The 19,773-nt window shown below is 39.3% G+C and overlaps 1 non-coding gene across 1 annotated transcript; it reads right to left on the bottom strand.

Annotated features, from left to right (window-relative positions):
• Positions 1-6,209: 6,209 nt before the first annotated feature.
• Positions 6,210-6,328, bottom strand: LOC145401445 (5S ribosomal RNA). Its single transcript, XR_013897596.1, has one exon. It is a non-coding gene; the product is annotated as a 5S ribosomal RNA (ribosomal RNA).
• Between the last annotated feature and the right edge of the window lie 13,445 nt (positions 6,329-19,773).

Below are 19,773 nucleotides of genomic sequence, written 5' to 3'. Positions count from 1 at the left end.
CATGATTTTATTATGATGGATGACAAATAATCATGTTAATGACTCTACGATGTTAGGGAATGCTGACATTGTACTTTATTATGAAAATACATCAATTTAAATGTTCCGTCTCGCACCATCTCGCACCTCCAGCCCCAAAATGACCGTCGCGTCCGATGAATTGATTGTGGTTTTGGCTTCGTTGCAACGAAAGTATATAATTACCAAATTCTTACGTAACATCTCAGCCAGTCATAAGTATTTTCATATTATGTGTTTTCTTGAGGGATAGAGATGCATTTCCAAACCATGAAAGGTGCTTGGATCCCTAAATTGTCGAGTTTATCATATGTCCTACCGCAGGAACTGCAGCCATTGAAACAAGTTTACAAATCCACTGCGAGGTTGGTCCTACTTGAAAACAGCGGAAGAGTAAACGGTTCCTACTGGCCTTAATTTGTGCTTCAGAATGGAACGAAAATTGTAAGTAATGGTCCTACGTTTATCTTAGGAGCATAAAATGGCATTATGAAAAAGTTGTCATCTCATTTCCTTGCAGACTGGCTATTGTACTGAAAACATGATAGGAAGGGCTATCACGATGAACAGGCTCCCAAGAAGTGTTAAAAGGAGTCTCATTCCTATGTTGACTAGAAGGGTTTAGTTGTTTGTTACATTGAACGCTATTAAAAGCTTCTTCATTTCATGTTATTAATGTAAGAATAATATGCATCCAGGAATGTTCATTCTTCCAAATAAAACCCTCTGACTAACCCAACCGCATTATAATCGTTCTATTTTTTTTTTACCTGTCATAAGCAATCAGCATGCTCTATATTATATATGCAGTGATTACCAAGAATCATATTAAACCCCTATTTTGGATATATATATATATATATATATATATATATATATATATATATATATATATATATATATATATACATATACATATATATATATATATATATATATATATATATATATATATATATATATATATATATATATATATATATATATATATATATATATATATATATATATATATATATATATATATATATATATATATATATATATATATATATATATTTGTGCATGAGTATATTTCCCTGGTGATTTTTAGTGTGATTTGAATAATTTAGTTTGTTATTTTTGTCAGAATCAACTGCACCTATGCAGCACAACCCAAACATAAACACACACACACACACACACACACACACAAAATCACCCCCCCTCCAGGACATTAACTTAACCAAACCTGACCCAACTTAACCAAGTCAAACCTAAGGTTTGCTTAGGTATGGTTAGGGTTGCCAGAATTATGATTTCCTTGTTTTAGTGTGAATTGCATGAATGTGACTTCCTTTTTTTGTTTGTGAATTTGCATTGGTTCATGCGGGCCTGTCTCCAAGATAGGTGATTATCTTGGGAAAAAAAAAAAAGAAATCACCACGCTAAAACTGACCAGAAAATATATAATCTGTTATAGTATATGCAGTAACCATATTTGCCCAATTTCTCCATAGAATTCAGTCGGGATGACAGTCCAAAAGTTAACTGTTTTGGATGAAGGAATAAAATGGAAATAATGTGAACTTATTGCTTGGGTGAGTGTTACATATTCGTGTGATTGATTATAGGATACATTACAGTGTTATTTAGCTTGTTTTATTGTTATTTTTAAATAAGATTTTCTTATGTGATACAGTTATGCCTTTGACAGGTATTCTTGTGAAATATGTGGACAAGAGTTTTTGAGTGAGGTGGCAGCAGAAAAGTGCTTTGCATATCATGCTTATCGCTTAATTCATCCCGAACCAATTGCTGGCCCTTCAACTGGTGACACTGAACATCAGTCAGGGGATGATGATGACAGTGTTGATACTTTTGAAATGCTGACAGAGCATGAGGGCAGTAGTGCAGCTGACCAGGCCCGGTCCCAGAACAAGCCAAGTAAAAGTGGTGGGTAGGAGGTCAACATCAGTGAACTTGTCATACAAATGCCTACTTTGCCAGTCATGAATGGTCTCAGACTCTTTCTTTTCCCAAAAATTACAGCCCTATTTGCCAAAGAGACCGCCTTCTTCAGTTAATACTTTTATTGTGATTTTATTGATTATTTGGTTAAAATTAAAGTTAGCTGTTGCAAAGCTATGTAATTACGGTAATTATTGGATATTGGTGACTTGGATAGGTAAATTTCAGTTTCACAAAGTTTATTTACTAGCATAAGCATTTGTATTTCTGCAAATAGTTGTGGCTTTTGGTTTTACTGTATTTCAACACTCCCTAACCTAGGCCAGGGTAATTTAGGTATATTTGAAATTTGGTTTCTTTTTCTTCAATTTTCTCATATATATATTTTTTTTAATTACCTGCATTTCCTGACATTTAGCAGATAGATTGTACCTTCTCTTTCTCTCTCTCTCTCTCTCTGCCTATGCATCATTTCTCACTGGTCCTTAATGTCAATCAGTTTATTTCCTTTTTATCTTAAGAAGCCGATACATTAATTGACAAGCATTATTGTTTACTGGTAGGTCAACAATTTATATAATTCCAATTATGAAATTTCTCCTTCAAGGCTGGGGAGGCAGGCGTAAGGAAATTTGGAACTACGAGGCAACAGAACTTTTAGTTAGCCATGTTAAGAAAAATTTCCTCTGGTTAGTTGATAAAAAAAACGAAGATCAGTGTGTGGCGGGAAATAACTCAGGCCTTGCAAACAGTTATAAGTATTTTGTTCCTGTTCCTCGTACATGTACTGCAAAAAGCTATACTATTCATGCATTGTTTGTCTTGAAAATAAGTTTCCGTTGTTTTATTTATTCCATATGATACCTATCATAAAATAGCACAGTGAAGACTATATTTGTTACTTTTCAACAAAGAATACGTTCTGATCTGATTATCAGACAACATCTGCAATAGTCAGCATTTCATCTGCCATTATATCTTTATGCAGTAGTAATCAATTGTCAGTGTGTTTTTTTTTTTTTTTTCACATTGTGTTATCACCTAAAGATTTATTCCTAACCTTATACTGTATTGAGTAACTTTATGTACCAGACAGCCACCATGCTGGGCACTTCAGCTAGACTTACCTGAAAACGTTTTACAGTTTACTTATATTGTAGGAGAATGGATCCTTGGGATTAGGTGACAGCAGATCTGAACTTACTAGAGGTGGAAAGTATTTGCCTTTTCAATTCTGTTACATAACATAATTATGAGCTACTTAATGATGGACCAGAACATTCAAGGCATAGTGACTAACAGTTTTATATCCTGAATTCTACTTGAGGCAGACATAAGATTATACTTTAATATTTGTTGCATATTTCAGAAACAGAGATCAATAGTGTACAGACTGTGAGAGTTGTGTGGAGCTACTGCATCTGTAGAGTATTTCCTTCAAAAACAATCCCCTGTATGTTAGCTACATAATTTTGAGCAGGACCGTATGTTTATGATGTTCATTAATTTTCTCCTTTTTGTCAGGCTCTGCCAGGAAATCGTCTTCCAAGAAAGGTATATTTTGAAATAGTTTCCTTAAAGTTAAGCACATTGAGCATGACCTGCATTCAGTCGCATCCTGTCAGTGAACATAGACTAGATGCTTCATAGCCCAATACAGTAATAGCTGTACCGCTTTCATTCTTTAATAGTGCCAATCAAAAACCTTTTCTTTTTTAATTGGGGAAAGGCAGTTTTGTTTTTTGTGTATAATACCTGTTTCTTGTGTATGATATGTATGTGGAGACACACCAGTTCTTCATTGTAATAATGTACTGTACGTGGGTTGTATCATATGTACTTGGGTTACATCAAATGTACATAGGTTGCATGACATGTACATAACAGAGCATGTGTGTGGGTACATTTGCATTATTCTTTTGTATAATGGGCTCCAAGGTCTGAACTTCCCATTGATGCTTCTAACATTGTGCTTGCCTTGTGCACATGGCTTTGCTTTTATTTGCTTATTGTTATTATTGATTTGGTTTTCAATGTCCACTGCATTCTGGGTTGCCACTGCCTGCAACACACAACTTTCGGTGACTTTAATGTTTCTCAAATATTTTTGCATAACATTTGCAATTTGGCAATTAGTATCTAAGGATATAGGAAGTGGATGAATGGGCGCAGGGAAAACAAGAGGAAGTAGCTTTTGTAATAAGAGTAGATAGGCTACGTGAGGAAGACAGACAAGCAGAGTATAAGAGTATATTGGAAGAATGATTTGCTTTGTATGAGTTAGAGTGGATGGAAGATGTGGAAGGAGTTTGTAAGATATTTAAAGAAGAAATTTGTGCATCGAGTAAGACAGTGTGTGGGGTGAGGAAGAGATGCAAAGAGGTGCAAGGAACAGCATGGTAGAATGAAGAAGTGAAACACGCTGTATTTAGGTAGTGTTATGAACAAGGATGGAGGTTTGGCAGATCGAGTGCTTCAAAGGGTGCAGCAGGGAAGGAAGGCTGATGGTTCATTGAAAGCAGTGATAAGGAACAGGAAAGTGAGCATGGAAGTTAAAATGTCATTGCATGACAATATTGTGATACCCATCCTAATGTATGGAAAGGAAACATGTACCCTTTTAGGACAAAAGTCAAGAGCAAGAGATAAGAGTAATAGTAGAAATATAATGGTTTAAACTGTACACGTATTACATTCACATTGTAATGAAATTATTTTGTTTATTAATAATATAATCGTTCAAGATTTTATGCAGCATGTTGCAATGTTATCCACTCAATACTCTTGACATTGTCCATGTGACATGACCATATTGCCAGTGTCAGATTTGTTTAGCAGTCAAAGGAATCTATTCTGAGCTGAAACGATTTTGTTCTTTTTAATTTTATTTTTGCATTCCATGTATACATATTTAGGTATATCTATTTATAAAGTATACAATTCCACTACTTAGGTTAATAAAATATTTTTCTTTCAGATCCCCGGGGTGACTCTACAACAAGTTGAAATGAAATGGAGGATGATAAAAAGAAAATACCACGAGTATGAGACCAACAAGGTGGCAACAGGCCGGGGAAGGATGCCTGAGCTACGGCACTATGATGAGTTGTCCTCTTTTTTAAAACAAAGGCCGCTTTCCAGACCATCACAATGTGTCCTTGAGGGTGCGAGTACAAGCCAGGGCACTCCGACTATATCAGACGTGGATGATGAACCTCTTCCACTTGAGGAGCTGGAGGAGCCACAACTCCCAGGCCCTAGCCAAGCTCCTGAAGCAGTCCCAACACCAGAGCCAGCCCAACCACTGCCAGCAGTCGAAAGGGAACAGCATCCACCTCCTCCTCCTCCTCGTCAGAGAACAAGGAGGCGAATACAACCAAGATCAGAGAGGAGGGAGCTTTTAAATGTATTAAATGACATAAAATGACTTGTGGAAAGATCTGTCCAGATTCAGGAAACATATAGCACCAAAATGGACAAGAGAGCTGAGGAAAAACATAATATTGATATGAAATTAAAAGAAATTGAAATTCAAATAAAATCAGAACAGCTAAGGATTTTAAAAAATAAATAATAATGCTAGAAAGAAAATAAGAAAATAAGTGTGAAGTGGGGGTATTTAATTCATTTATTTATTTTTTATTTTTTGTAAATGCTTAACCTTTTTTCTTTTCTTGGAACATCAGTTCCCATCCTCAGGTTGTGACCCAGTCAGAAAGTGTTAGCTAAACATTCATTTTGTTTAGTAATTTTGTCATGGAAACAAATGATACTGAAAGAAATTTATAAGCTGCTGCAAGACGTTTTAAAAAGCTCATTTTCCGTTTCATTGCTCAGAATAAAGAAATTAGTAGTATTACATACGTATTAATATGTATTATTGTTTATTTTTTACAGGAATGAAATAGTTTAAATAGTAATTTACAAATAATTCAAAGGTCAATACTTATAGGCTTATTTTAGGGTCATGAGGTTGAATTGCTGGGAGGTTCTGGGTAATAGACATTAAATGTTGGGAAGCACTGTGTTATATAGAGCCCTTATTCTTGTAGTTGCAGATTTTTCCACCTGGTGAATGAGTATTGATTGAACATCAGTGATAACTGTAACATGTTTGTATGTTCATTTTTCATTCATTGCCAGACGCCATGTATCCCACACGGGGTGGCCAAGGGCTTAGAGTTAATTGTTTTACAGGGAGGGGCACTAATTCTCCACCAACCCCACTTGACACGTGGGGATGCCAGCAGCATCTGGTGTTCCCTGGCGGTCACCCATCCAAGTACTAACCAGAACCAACGTTGCTTAACTTCGCTGATCGGACGGGAAGCGGTGTACTCAACGTGGTATGGCTGTTTGTATGTGTATCCTTATTTATACATCTTTTTGTTTTTCTGTACACTAATTTTTTTTAAATGTTATTTTTTCATATTTGTAGTATTTCATATACAGAGTAAGTCTCCATTTTTGTAACTTGTAAAATTAACTGTTTTCACATGTATAAGTAATGGTAGTGCAGTATTGATAGCTCTTGGTGGTAGAAGGATCACACTTTCATGAACGTCACTAAGGATAAAGAAACCCACAATGTTAGACGAAGTGGATGTATTCCAAATAGTTTTGGCGACAACGGTCTCCCTCTTCAGTGGAGAAACAGACTTAAAATAGTACATGCCATTACTATGAAGCTGCTTATAAACACCAAACCATTCACGGCATTTCCCTGACCCAACCCGACCTGACCTCACCTGACGCTACCTGGGGGGGTTACACTATGGGGTAAAGGCCTGGCCAGGTTTCTACCCCCTAGTGCAACCCCCAAAGGTAATGTCAGGTGAGATCAGGTCGAGTTGGGTCTGGGAAATGCCATGAATAGATTGGTGTTTATAAGCAGCTTCGTAGTAATGGCATGAACCATTCTAGGCCTGTATCTACACTGGAGAGGGCGACAGTTGTCGCCAAAACTGTTTGGAATACATGTCTACCATTCTGGGTTTCTCTATCTTCTTTTTTTTCTACTGTATATGTAGTTTTTTTCAAAATGGAAGTAATCTTTTCATATTGTTTTATTTTATTTTTTTTTTAATATTGTTATGTTTTGAACGATCCTAGTTTCCTATTGTCTTCATATTTTTTTTTTTTTTACCATATTGATTGGTCATATATATTTATTGCTGTTGTCTTGTTTGACAGAGGTATTCCTTATTGTAATCAGTTGATACACTAATATTTATAAAGATTTAACCATTATTCATAATCATATGAAGCAGCTCTTGTTTGAACTACTGATTGCTATATTATTTCTAGCTTATTCTGTTTTCATTATGAATGATGCCATATTTGGGGGGAAATACACAATGCTGTGTACTGTGATATCAATCAGGCTGTGATACTAAACCATTAAACTAAAGTTAATATGTTCTTTTCCATTTCATTAACAAAAAATTAAAAGAAGTACAGGATATGATGAAAGTATGAATCATGGAGCAATCCAACTTTCCGTATTCTTAAACAGCATTAACAATAGTATTAAAAAATGATGTATAAAAAATCATTTAATAAAAAAAAATTGGATAACATGACTATACTAAACAACATTCAACAAGTGGCAATAGTTTGCTCATAAGTGCTGAAACAGTTGATGTTCCAGAATAAATATATAACCTGATTTTATACAAATGTGATTGATATAATTGGTGATGTGCTTATAACAGGGATTTCTAATGAAGGAAACTATTGTAAAAAAGAAAAATCTTTTTATTTATATACAAAACAGCATGGCCCAACTTGCGTCATTGTATAAAAAAAAAAAAAGGGGAGGGGGGGGGGAAACAATGTAAGGCTGCATTAACTAGACAAAATGGCTATAAACTGTACATATGCTGTTCCAAGGGAGGGTAATAAGTATCTGAAACAACGTAAACAGAATAATGATTATTTCCAGGAAAATGAACAACTGCAAAACTACAAAAAATACTGACTAATACTGATGGTGTATGAATCATGTAAAGTTCTATAGGCAACAAACTTAAAAACAAGAAAATTACACACCCAGGCAGAATGTACTTATACTTCATAAGCAGTGTCGTTAATCTGTGTCATCTACAAAATTAATCTATTGATATTTAACAGGTATTGACAAACAGATGTTCCCTTCCCAGCCAGTACTGTAAACCCACAAACAGGCCAGTAATTTCTTTGGTGATCAATTATGTTGGGCAGACTGTTAACATATATCAAAGCTTGTGAACCATACTGGAAAATAATACAAATAATATTTTCTTTCACTTCTGGCAAAATATAACAACTGTCCTATAACTCCCATAAGAACACCACTGAGACTGTTACAAGGTAATGAAAGCCATATTACACTGAAAGTTAATGATGTATCCTTTGATTATACTTATTTAGAAATTACATTTAAAAAGATAAACATGAATTTCAACATTCTTTTAACCTGTTTCACTATAGTGGGACTGCTGTAAGTCATTCAGACATAAATGTAAAACATAGTAGAAGTAACAAAGAAATATTTAATTGTTCTCTAACCTAAATACTACATTAAACATATCATTATAAACTCCTTGCAATACGCCGTCGTTTTTCAGCTCCCAGTCGCTGGAGAGCAACATCAGCACCACCCACTATTACTCTGCGAACTAGAGATATTTCTTCATCTACATCTCTTGCCATGAGTGCCTCGTCTTCAGGGTTCTGAAAAGCGATGTTGTGCAACACCCAACACGCCTTTAGGATTTTGGCACACCTTTCAACATCACAGTCTTGAGCCATCGGAATCTTCCTTTCAAAAAAACAAAAGCATTCTCTATAACCACCCTAGCCTTAGACAAGTTTTTGTTAAATGTAAGTTCAACCCTCGAAAGGTCCCCAGTGTTCTTGAAAGGGACCATCAAATACTTATGTATACCAAAGGCAGAGTCTCCAATAATGTGGTATTCTGATTGTGGGAAATACCTTCTGTTGCTGGTTTGCATGTTCCTGTAAAGAGAATATAATTTAAAATCCCTGCTGTCATGGGCTGCACCAGGAAAGCCAGCTTGAATGAAAGTAAAGTGTTTATCGGGGGTGCAAACTGCCATCAGAACAACCGACTGCCTTCTGTGGCGGTCAACATAGTCTAGCTGTGTGTCACTTGGTGGCTTCATGTATATGTGGCACCCATCAACAGCCCCTATTACACCTGGTATTCCTCTCATATTCTGAAATTCGTCTTCTATTTCGACCATCTCTTCTGGTTTTGGCCATATAATGATTTTGCGTCCAGCACCATCTAAAACATCAATGACCCTCTGGACACACTCATGAACAGTGGATTTTGCCACACCAAACATCTCAGCAATTTCTCTGTATGTGGCCTGGGTGCCTAAATACCAAAGAGTTACATACAGCGCTCTCTTTGGACCTAGGTACAGGTGAGTCCCTGATGGTGTCTCTCCATAAACTTCATGGATTAGCTCCAGAGCTGTCTGAAAGCTATCTCTTGTCATTCGGAGGTGGCCAAAGAAACCTTGCTCGTTACAAATGTCAAGGACATCGGATATCCCCTCTTGCTTTGGATGCCGCTCCCTAGAAAACAAAATACGAAATGAATACGGTATCACTCAAAAAGACACACGAAACATAAACATATAAATTGCATAAGTAAAGGAAGTAGGTACAATATTTTTGTACAGTAGAACCCCACCTATAAGGGACTTCCTTTAGCAGAGCCCCCAAATAGCATTTTTTTTCCCCCCATAACGAGTACAGTACTGTACTGTAGTTAGTTTTTCTTTTTATGTCCAGTATGATGCACTGCTATGTATTTATTTATGTATATTATGCATATGAATGCATTTACATTGTTGTTGCATCTGTCTTTTGGCTTTCATCACAAAAAAAAAAAAAAATCCAACAAACCCCCCCAAAATTACATTTGATTATCTATCTATCAATTTATCTATTGCCAGACGCCTCAATCCCGTTCAGGGTGGCCACGAACAAATCGCCTCCACGTCGCCCTGTCCCCTGCCATTTCACTGCCCCGCTCCCAACTCACACCCCCGTCTCTCATATACCTCTCCATCCCATCCTCGGCCTCCCCCTCCCTCTTCCCCCCTCCACCTCACTCACATACACTCTCTTCGTCAGTCTCACCCTCCATCCTCTCCACATGGGCAAACCACCTCAGTGTATTCCTCCTAACGCTTCCTATCATATCCACATCCACACCACAACGCTTCTTTCTATCCTCATTTGTCAGCCTGTCTCTCCATGTGACTCCACAGGCTCCTCTTAAATAACCCATTTCCACTGCTCTCACTCTTGACTTCCGTCCTTCCAGCAACGTCCAAGCTTCATTTCCATACGTTAGAGTTGGTATCACAATACTGTCATGTAGTAACTTTTTCACTTCCATGCTCAGTTCCCTGCTTCCTATCACTGCTTTCAAGGAACCAGCAACCTTTCTTCCCTGCTGTACTCTTTCAAGCACTTCACCCTCCAAACCTCCATCCTTACTCATCACACTACCCAAGTACTTAAACGAACTCACATTTTCCAATTCCTCACCATCCAACCTCGCTGTACATTCACTGACTTCACCCCTCTCAAAGACCATCACTTTACTCTTCCCTTCATTCACCTTTAGATTCCGTTTCTTACACACTCTCACAGACTCATCCACCAAGCTTTGCAGCTCTCCTTCGTCTTCACTCAACAACATAGTATCATCTGCAAACAACAGTACAGGGAGTTTCCAAACACTACCCTCTCTCACCAGGGCCACTCCAACATCCACTACCCTACCTTGTACCTCTTTTATGACCCCATCCATGTACAGATTGAACAACCATGGAGACAGACACATCCCTGTTTCAACCCAACCTTCAAAGTGAAAAGTTCACTCAGTTCACCATCCAGAAGCACTGCAGCCTTAGCACCATCATACATACTCTTCACAGCAATCAACAACTTCCCATCTACTCCATAATTATATTCTTAATACTTTCCACAATCCTTGTCTATCCACCCTGTCATATGCTTTCTCCAAATCCAGGAAAGCTGCATACAACTTCTTTCCCTTCTCTAGAAACTTTTCCACTAAAGATCTAAGAATGAATATCTGATCGACACAACCTTTTCCCTTCCTAAAGCCTCCCTGTTCTTCTCCAACTAATTCCTCTGTTCTTTCTCTAACTCTGTCAATAAGTATCCTACCATACACTTTTCCTATTATACTAAGAAGACAAATGCCCCTATGATTACCACACACATCTTTTTCCCCTTTTCCTTTGTACAAGGGAATAATAAAACCTGACTTCCAATCCTCCAGGACTCTCCCTCCCAGGCCAATCCGCACATTTTTCACATCCATTCTACTACTATCTCTTCCCCATTCTTCAGCATTTCACCACACACTCCATCAATTCCTGGAGCTTTCCCAAATTTAACTTTCTTCATTGCTTCCACAACCATTTGATTATGGGTCTTTATTTTGCCTGCTCATAGCGGAAATTTTCCAATAGCAGAAAGGGGGTTGGTTGAGTTATTTCGTTTTTTAGGGGGCTTACTATATCATGGAATTCCTGTGGCAGGTTTTAACTGTCATATTCAATAAATGTAGGGGAGGTGGCAGTGATCAAAGGAATAGACACTGGAAGAAGCAATCTGAATAAAAAAAATTATCTCATTCACTTACAAAACAACCAAATTGCTATGAACTCAAATCATGACATAGGAGGTATACTCAAGGCAAGACAACGTGAATATTGGGGAAAAATCAGTACAGTAAAATCTCTTAATTAAAAAAAAAAAATCAATTACCTTTACACTAAGTTGCATGCAAACTTTGTGGAAAATCCTTCCTTTCAGGATAAATCACACAAATACTAGACCTGAGTAAAATCATTAATTATATATATATATATATATATATATATATATATATATATATATATATATATAATACTTGATGCTCAATTCATCCTGTACTTAAACTCAGTGTTAGCATCACAATAACCCACCAATTATCAAAACCGTTGGTTTCCACGTGAATTAATGACCATGGAGTGATGGGTGCTAAAAGATGTTGACTTGTGACTGACTTGTCATAGAAATCTAACGACATCTGATAAATAATAACATCTTAAGATGCTCAACCTTGCTCCTAAAGACAGGTACGTAATTGCTGGATGATGCCTCAAAACATTATCCTTAGTACACGAACATCATTTCCTAATGTACAGTATATCCGGTATATGCAAAATGGGAAATTCAATATCTACAGCAAAGGGTCAAAGAGGTACAATTTCATAGAGGTCTGATGAGCTTTGGGTTCAGAAATAATCAGCATTTTCAACATTACGGTCAATGGCCTTGGGGGAGGCGGTGGCTCAATCTGTAGAGAGTTGGCCTACAGTCCTGACGGACCCGACTTCAAATCCCGCTGAGGCAGGGAACAGTTTATGGATTTGAATTTCATAAAATCAGACTTTACTGATCTATCAGAGAGCCCGCCGACGTGTCGTAAAAATACCCCCGCTAATACCAATGCACCAGTCCTGTATGAGACAGCCCTAGCATGTATTCAGTATGGCCGGTGGGTGTTAGCGCCGAAGTGGCGACATGTAGAGGTGTGCGGTACGTAGGAGGACTACTGGGCCTTGAGAGCAGACTGTGAAGCCAATGCCCAGGGTCGGTCACATAAAAAAAAAAAAAAATCGTGAAAATTACCTTCCAAAAGATCAAACTTCTTACAATCCTCATTTTCATCTTATCTTGTACATATCGCAACTGTTGCACAGGCTCCTGCAAGGGCCAACCAGTTAGTCTCCACTGGAAATAGTACAGCCGTCTTATCTTCCTGCTCCTCTTCTGAAGCTTCAAGAAATAGATCCTCAAATTCCTCCATTGTTGTTCTGTTCCGTTCTACTCGCGCCTCCTCTCACTTCTCGCAACTGAAAAGTACGACAGTTCTTCCGAGACTCACAGTGCTCGTTCGTCTGGCTGTGCTATTGCTTAACGTTCTGTAAACTCCAACAGCGGAATCTCAAACCCCTTTGACTTTCCGAGGTGCTACAAAAAATGCCTACTCTTTTTCTCAACTCGGCTAGCAAGATAAGCAGTCTGTGCATTATAATCTGCCAAGGCCCAATAATTAACAAAGATAACCTGGATATTCTCCTGGCCGACTTTTATGAAACTTTTATCATTACATTTGCAAGCTTCACCGATTGTTTTGGGAGCTACTACAACACCGTGGCATGTTGTATACTGTCGGCCGGCAGCTCTTCTCGTCTTTCTGTCAGTTATTTTCCACTTGTCACTTTGTCTCTTTCGCTTTCTACTGATTGTCGGCTGTTGGGGATGACTTTCCTCACTGTCAGGACTCATGACGGGTATATAATGCTTGAAATAAACAGCAGACAGCAACAAGAGACTATGACAGTCGGCAGCTATTGACAGCTGGCACAACTGACGTTGACGTCAGTTGCTGCTGATTGGGTGAGAGAGGGGTGTGGCGCGGGAGAAACGTTGATTGGCTCTCCTGTTCACCGGGTGAGGGACCTTACGGTCGGTTTTGCCTTACAGGTCCTTGCCTATCCCATTCAGTACACTTGACCCTTTCTCTTCCTACCAATAACTCAATTTCGAGAAATTGTCGAGTTCGCCCTTTGTATTCTAAACGCCTCATATATATATATATATATATATAGCCATGTTAACCCGTCACGTCCCGAGGTATTCCGCACCTCCGACATCCCCCAGTCCCGAGGTATTTTCGATTTTTTTTTTTTTTGGCTAAAACCTTCGCTTTTGGTGAGAAACATCGAAAATTCATAGAGAAATCGCTCACCTGAGGTTTAAAGTGCCCAATCCAGGTAGGAGTTCCTCCTTACCTGAGTGGGTTTTCTAACATGCTGGCACCAAAGAAAACGAGTTCTATGGGAGGGTAACTATTTTATCCACTCACAAACGGTATTTATTTATTTACTTGGTACGAATGTATATGTAGTATGACAGTATATTGGTTTTCAAGCAGTAATAAAGGCATTATAAGCATTGTTTCACTCACTAACTAATCACCATACCTGACCTATTTTTGCCACACTACCTGATCATTATTTCTGGCTGTTTCTTCTTCTAATGCTATGTAAACATTGTCCTCCACATTGTCATCGATTGGGGAATCACTCTGGCCCTGAATAACTTTACTAGCCAGGTCACTGGTAACAGGTCCTTTGCCAAGACAATGGCGTGAGGGGGGGTGGGGGGAGGTTATGCAGTGTAAGGCATTGTCCCTGCTTGGTATCTTGTACAGGAATAGAGGAAGGTGTCCCGTGTATACATACGAAAAATCACGTGCGAAAAATTGAAAATTGTGCAAATTAGGTACCTTACAATTGCACGACGTACTGGTACGTCGCCGGGACTGGCAAATGCAAATCGTGGTGACGTACCCATACGTCGTCGGGACGGGCGGGTTAATGGGGTGGATGAAACGTTCGGTAATTCAGCACACTAATTTTTAATGATGCTAGGGCATGAGTCTTTCTGCTGCAAGTATGGGAAAATATTGATAACCTCCGACTTCATTAGTCATCCTCAGTTATTATCCAGTATAACCAAGAACTTAACATATTAAGTTGACATTCAAATGCTTAAAATTCTTTTGAAGATACAGTATAGTTCTTCCTTCTCTTACAGACGAAAACCTGGCTTCTCATGAAATTCAAATCGCTCGTCTAAGGTAGTTACGAATTTAGAGTGCTAAACGACTTGTCGACGAGATAACTACGTCTTGTTGGGCCAAGTGGTGGTTAGCTGGAGACACAATGGCAAAGCCTCCCTTGCCTCATCTAATCACAAAGTCTCAACATGTATATAAAGTGCAACAAGGACATCATGCTATATAAAGTGTTTTCAACACAGGCCAGCAAGATCAGAATTACAGTTGTTGTTCATGAATTTTTCCATTAAAGCAGTTTTTTGTTTCAACCATAGCACTGCAAGTTTTCCTGGCTCGGTTTCTCAAATACAGTATATAATAGATGTGCTTGCAAATTTTCTTTATCTATCTGACATAGTTTTATGCATATTTTTATGTATAGAGATTTATCGAAAGGTATAAAAAAAAAAAAAAAAACGCAATTTCAGATGGATTATTTTATTTTCACAGGTTTCCCTGTCCACACCTACCCCACGGAGTGCAGAATGACTTAGAATCTGTGTCTGTTGTCAAATTCTCTCTACACAGCTGGAATTATCAGACATACTTGAAACTCATAAGTGTAACTCACAAACTTATATTTGCACCTGACGGAGCCCGTATTTCCCCCTTTCCCTTCCTCTCCCTATCACCCTTCGCCAGGGTCCTGCCAAGGACGGTCGTCACAAGACGGATCTGGCAGGAATGCAGCAATTTGGATCTCCAAAGCTCTCCTCCAACTGCATCTTGGCTTTTCCTTATTCTCTTCCTTCTCCCTGTGCCCTTCCATTTGACTTCCCCATGACTTTCCTTTCATTTTCCCTCTGCAGGGATCTTTTCTTCACAACTATTCTCTCTCTCTCTCTCTCTCTCTCTCTCTCTCTCTCTCTCTCTCTCTCTTCTGCAACCAAAATCATGTGAACACACTGACCAGAATCTCATGTTCTGTTCTTTTGTCTCACTGTTTTCCGTTCCTTCTGTTTTTCCTTCATATTATAATCCTGTATGTGAGTGAGGTGGAAGGGGGATGAGGGAGAGAGAGGCGGAGGATGAGGTGGAGGGATGGAGTGGGGAGGTATACGAAAGAGGGATGTTTGAGCTAGAGGGAAGGGTGCAAAATTGCAGGGGACAGGACGACATGGAGCGATTTGTTTGTGGCCACCCCTTACGGGATTAGGGCGTCTGGCATTAAATAGATAGTAACAGGTTATTTTGCCAGCACCTCTGAAATTATATAAGAACAATCCTGTTGCACATTATAGAAGATCAGACTGTATGTTGATGCCTATCATCATTGGATTATTTTTCCTATTACTTCCCGAGCCTTTCCTACACACCTTAGACTTCTGTTACCAGAAAAAATATCTTTATATTCTCTTATAATGGTGAAACCAGTTTAGGCAGTCCCTCAATTAATCTCTTTTGATCCAGAAATCTGGTACCTCCCTGACCTCGTCCGGGTACAACCTTGCTCACTGGCATAGATTTCACACGACTCATCCCCTTAATGCCCTTATGCCATTCGGCGATATTTGGTTAAGTACATGCCATCTGTTTTGATGATGAAGGTGGTGGCAAGGGAACAGTACAGAAATTTTGGATAAATGGCTACTTGTTTATATAATGAGAGAAGATGAGGTACGGTCAGATCTTCCAAGCACTACACCCTGGTGCTAGTGGAATGAGTGGGTATATTCTTTTCCTTGGTGAAAGTATTGGAAAGAGGGTATGGGGTGAGGGAATTCTGGCGAGAGGAAAGCTGGTGCTGGAAGAAATGAGTTGCTACGTACTGAACCAGTATATTTAACCATAAAATTAGACACTTGTGCAAGTAGTTTATGAACATCAATCACACCTAACCTTGTCGGTCGCTCTCTGCAACCTTCGTACTAACTCGTTTTAACCCTTACTCCTCAAAATCACATTACCATATTGGAAGAGAAGCTATATAAGAATGGTTGATTCGAGGTGTGGTTTAAGATTCAACACAATGGATTCATGAGCCGAAAGAAGGAACAGAATACCATAGGTGTGTATTTTGACAATGTTAACATCCTAATCCTATGATGACTCACTCTCAGCAACAAAACAGTCTGGCATTGGCAGCTGTAGAATCACAGAGTGGCCCCTTATTTCAGCAAGGTTAATGTACGTTGCTGTCAGTACAAGACAAAAAAAAATGTATATCATTATGTCGAGCAGGTAGAACTACGTACAGTTACTCCTTGTATATAAAAACCTAATAGGACTATAACAAATGAAATATGAAATGTGCCGTTCAAGAGGAGAAACACGCATCCATTATGTGATGACTAATAGTGTTTACACATGAATTTCCTCATATGCTTCGCAATTTGTTAGGATGCCTCGTTTGTTCAACGCGAATTCTCACGTGCTTCACAGGTTTAAAGACTGAAATGCGAGATCTGTCACTGCACCTTTTCTCATCAACGTGCCTTATTATACCTTTCTTCTACTAAGGTAATGCAGCTGCGAGAGGAGGAAATGTTATGACGAGACAGTGCGAAGGTTACAGAGCGCGACTAACAAGGTTAGGTGCCGGTATGTAGAACAGCACTCAGTAGAAATGACTCAATTTATGGCTACATTACATATACAGCACTTGGACGTTCACTGTTTGGAGCACCCCCCCCCCCCACTCATCTAACCCACCTCACCCTGTACTCCTTTCCAACACTTTTACCGAAGAAAAAAATGTACCCTTTCATTCCACAGGCACAAGGAGCAGCAAGACGTAGCAGTTGAAAAAGTCCATGAGTGGACAGCATGTACTTTTCAACTGTGCACATATAAATACAGTACTACACAATAGTTAACATACTAATGTGTTAAAAAATATGAAAGACGCAATGAAATAGCAACTCTTGACTCTGGATTCTTTAAGTTAACGTCGTATAATCACTAATATGTAAGAAGTCTTTGAAGTCGTATGGTTAATGATATGCATTTAAAGTCTGTGATTGGAGGTGAGTTACGTGTGATTAATCTTATTAATGTTCTCCGTGAAGACAATGTTTTAAAAATGCACAAAGTAAAATGCAATGCGAAAAGGTAAACACTTTGATGACGAGAGACTGCTCTTGGTGAGTGAGTGATAAAGGTTTGGCACAAAGGCCAGGCACTAGGACCGATGTGGTCATTCAGCACCTAACAACTAAAAAGATAAAGAAAAACTGGAATGAAAAGACAACACCATAAAATCTATAAGTTAAATGTCGTAAAGTATATCACATTCTGAAAAAAATTTTGCAACCTTAAAATTATCTGCAGAAATACCCAAAATGTCGGAAACACTGCGGGTATCAAAACCCACAATGCCCCGGAGAATATGAAATTTCCTGCACTGAACTAAAACATGTTCCACCGTCACAGGGACGTGACAAGCCTCACAAAGGGGAGCGTCTCCACCACATAAAATGTGGCGGTGTGTTAACCGTGTATGACCTATACGAAGTCTGGTCAGAACAACATCCAAGCGCCTGCTCGGCATGCTGTCCAACACCGGCCAAACCTGCACAGAAGGATGTATTGCTTTCAATTTATTGTTTGTAACAGTGGGGGATGACCACCTCTCCTGCCACTTCCTCCTGATAAAAAATGATGTCGCCTAAGATCGGCAAAAGGGACAGGAAAGTTCCCTAGAGTACCATGAACGGCTTCCTTAGCTGCGACATCTGCCTCCTCATTGCCTGGCAAACCTACGTGAGCAGGAATCCAGCAAAATTGAAGTCTTTTGCGACGGGAAGCTAAACGATACAGCCACTCCTGAATTTGCTGGACCAAAGGGTGATTGCTGGAAAAATTCTGAATGGCTGTAAGAGCACTCGGCGAGTCAGAGTATAGGGTAAACTGGCTGTCCCTACTGTCATAAGCTAGTTTTAATGCATGGACAATAGCGTGAAGCTCAGAGGTAAAAACTGAAGCGGTACCATGGAGTCTCGCCTGAGCCACAGTTTCCTCAAGGATTACTGCACAGCCAATGCCAGAATCCAATTTTGACCCATCTGTGTAAATTTTAGTGGTTAAGGCATGAATCTGAGAATGTTCAAGAAACAGGGCTTTAACTTCAGCTGAACATCTCGAATGCTTAGTACAGGCCGGTTTGCAAACATGGGCCTCTGGAATAATCCAAGGAGGGATCGGAGAATAAGAAATTTGCCGTACCTGGACTTTGTGGAAGAAGGTTTCCTGTAAAAACCCATGCATACGGATATGAAGAGGCCTTGGAAAACTCTTACGTTCCTCATACTTCCATGCCAGATGAAAGTCCTTCATCAGACGGTAAACAGGGTTAGACAGGGAAGTCTGAGTCTTAAACATTAGCCGCAAACTAAGGTCCACTCTGCGAAGATCCAAGGGTAGCTCACCCGCCATAATGTACAGACTCTCTGCAGGGGAAGTACGGAAGGCACCCATGCAGATTCTCATTGCTGAGTTATGAATAGGGTCTAAAAGCTTAAGGGTAGGCTTAGCCGCTGAGGAGTATATCTGGCAACCATACTCCAATTTGGAACGACACAGGGCATCATATAGTCGGAGAAGTGCTGGTCTGTCAGCACCCCAAAACTTCCCACTAAGAACCTTAAGTGTATCTAGAGACCGTGTAACAGCGGCCTTTAGCTGTAGAATATGGTCCTTCCAAGTGAGTCTACTGTCAAGAGTAAGCCCCAGGAAACGCACCTTATCTTCATAGGGCAAGATGTTATCTCCCAGGAGTAGGTGAGGAACTGCTGCTGAATTCCTCCTTGAGAACTTGATAGCCACGGTTTTTTGGGGAGAGAAGCGAAAGCCCCACTCCTCAGCCCACATTTGTGCTGCATTGATGGCATTTTGCAACTGCAGTCTTGCAGTATTAGGGTCGGCTGCAGTACAGTATATGGCACGTAGGCCTAGGGGAGAGGAGGTGGAACCACTCCCCAGTAAGTCTTTTGCCCCACAATATTCCCAAACTTCCTCCCCACAGCCCCAGGATGTGGGGAAAGGAAGGAAAGGGAAGGGAAAGGGTAAAGGAAAAGAGAGAGGGAAGAGAAGTGTGAGTGATGAAAGCCGCCGCTCTCCACCTCCCCAACCTCCCC

The sequence above is a fragment of the Coenobita brevimanus genome, chromosome 55 (genome assembly GCF_032717465.1).
Source record: "Coenobita brevimanus isolate Jiangsu-jjx chromosome 55, ASM3271746v2, whole genome shotgun sequence".
Taxonomy (NCBI): domain Eukaryota; kingdom Metazoa; phylum Arthropoda; class Malacostraca; order Decapoda; family Coenobitidae; genus Coenobita; species Coenobita brevimanus.
This window is presented reverse-complemented; position numbering and strand designations above follow the sequence as displayed.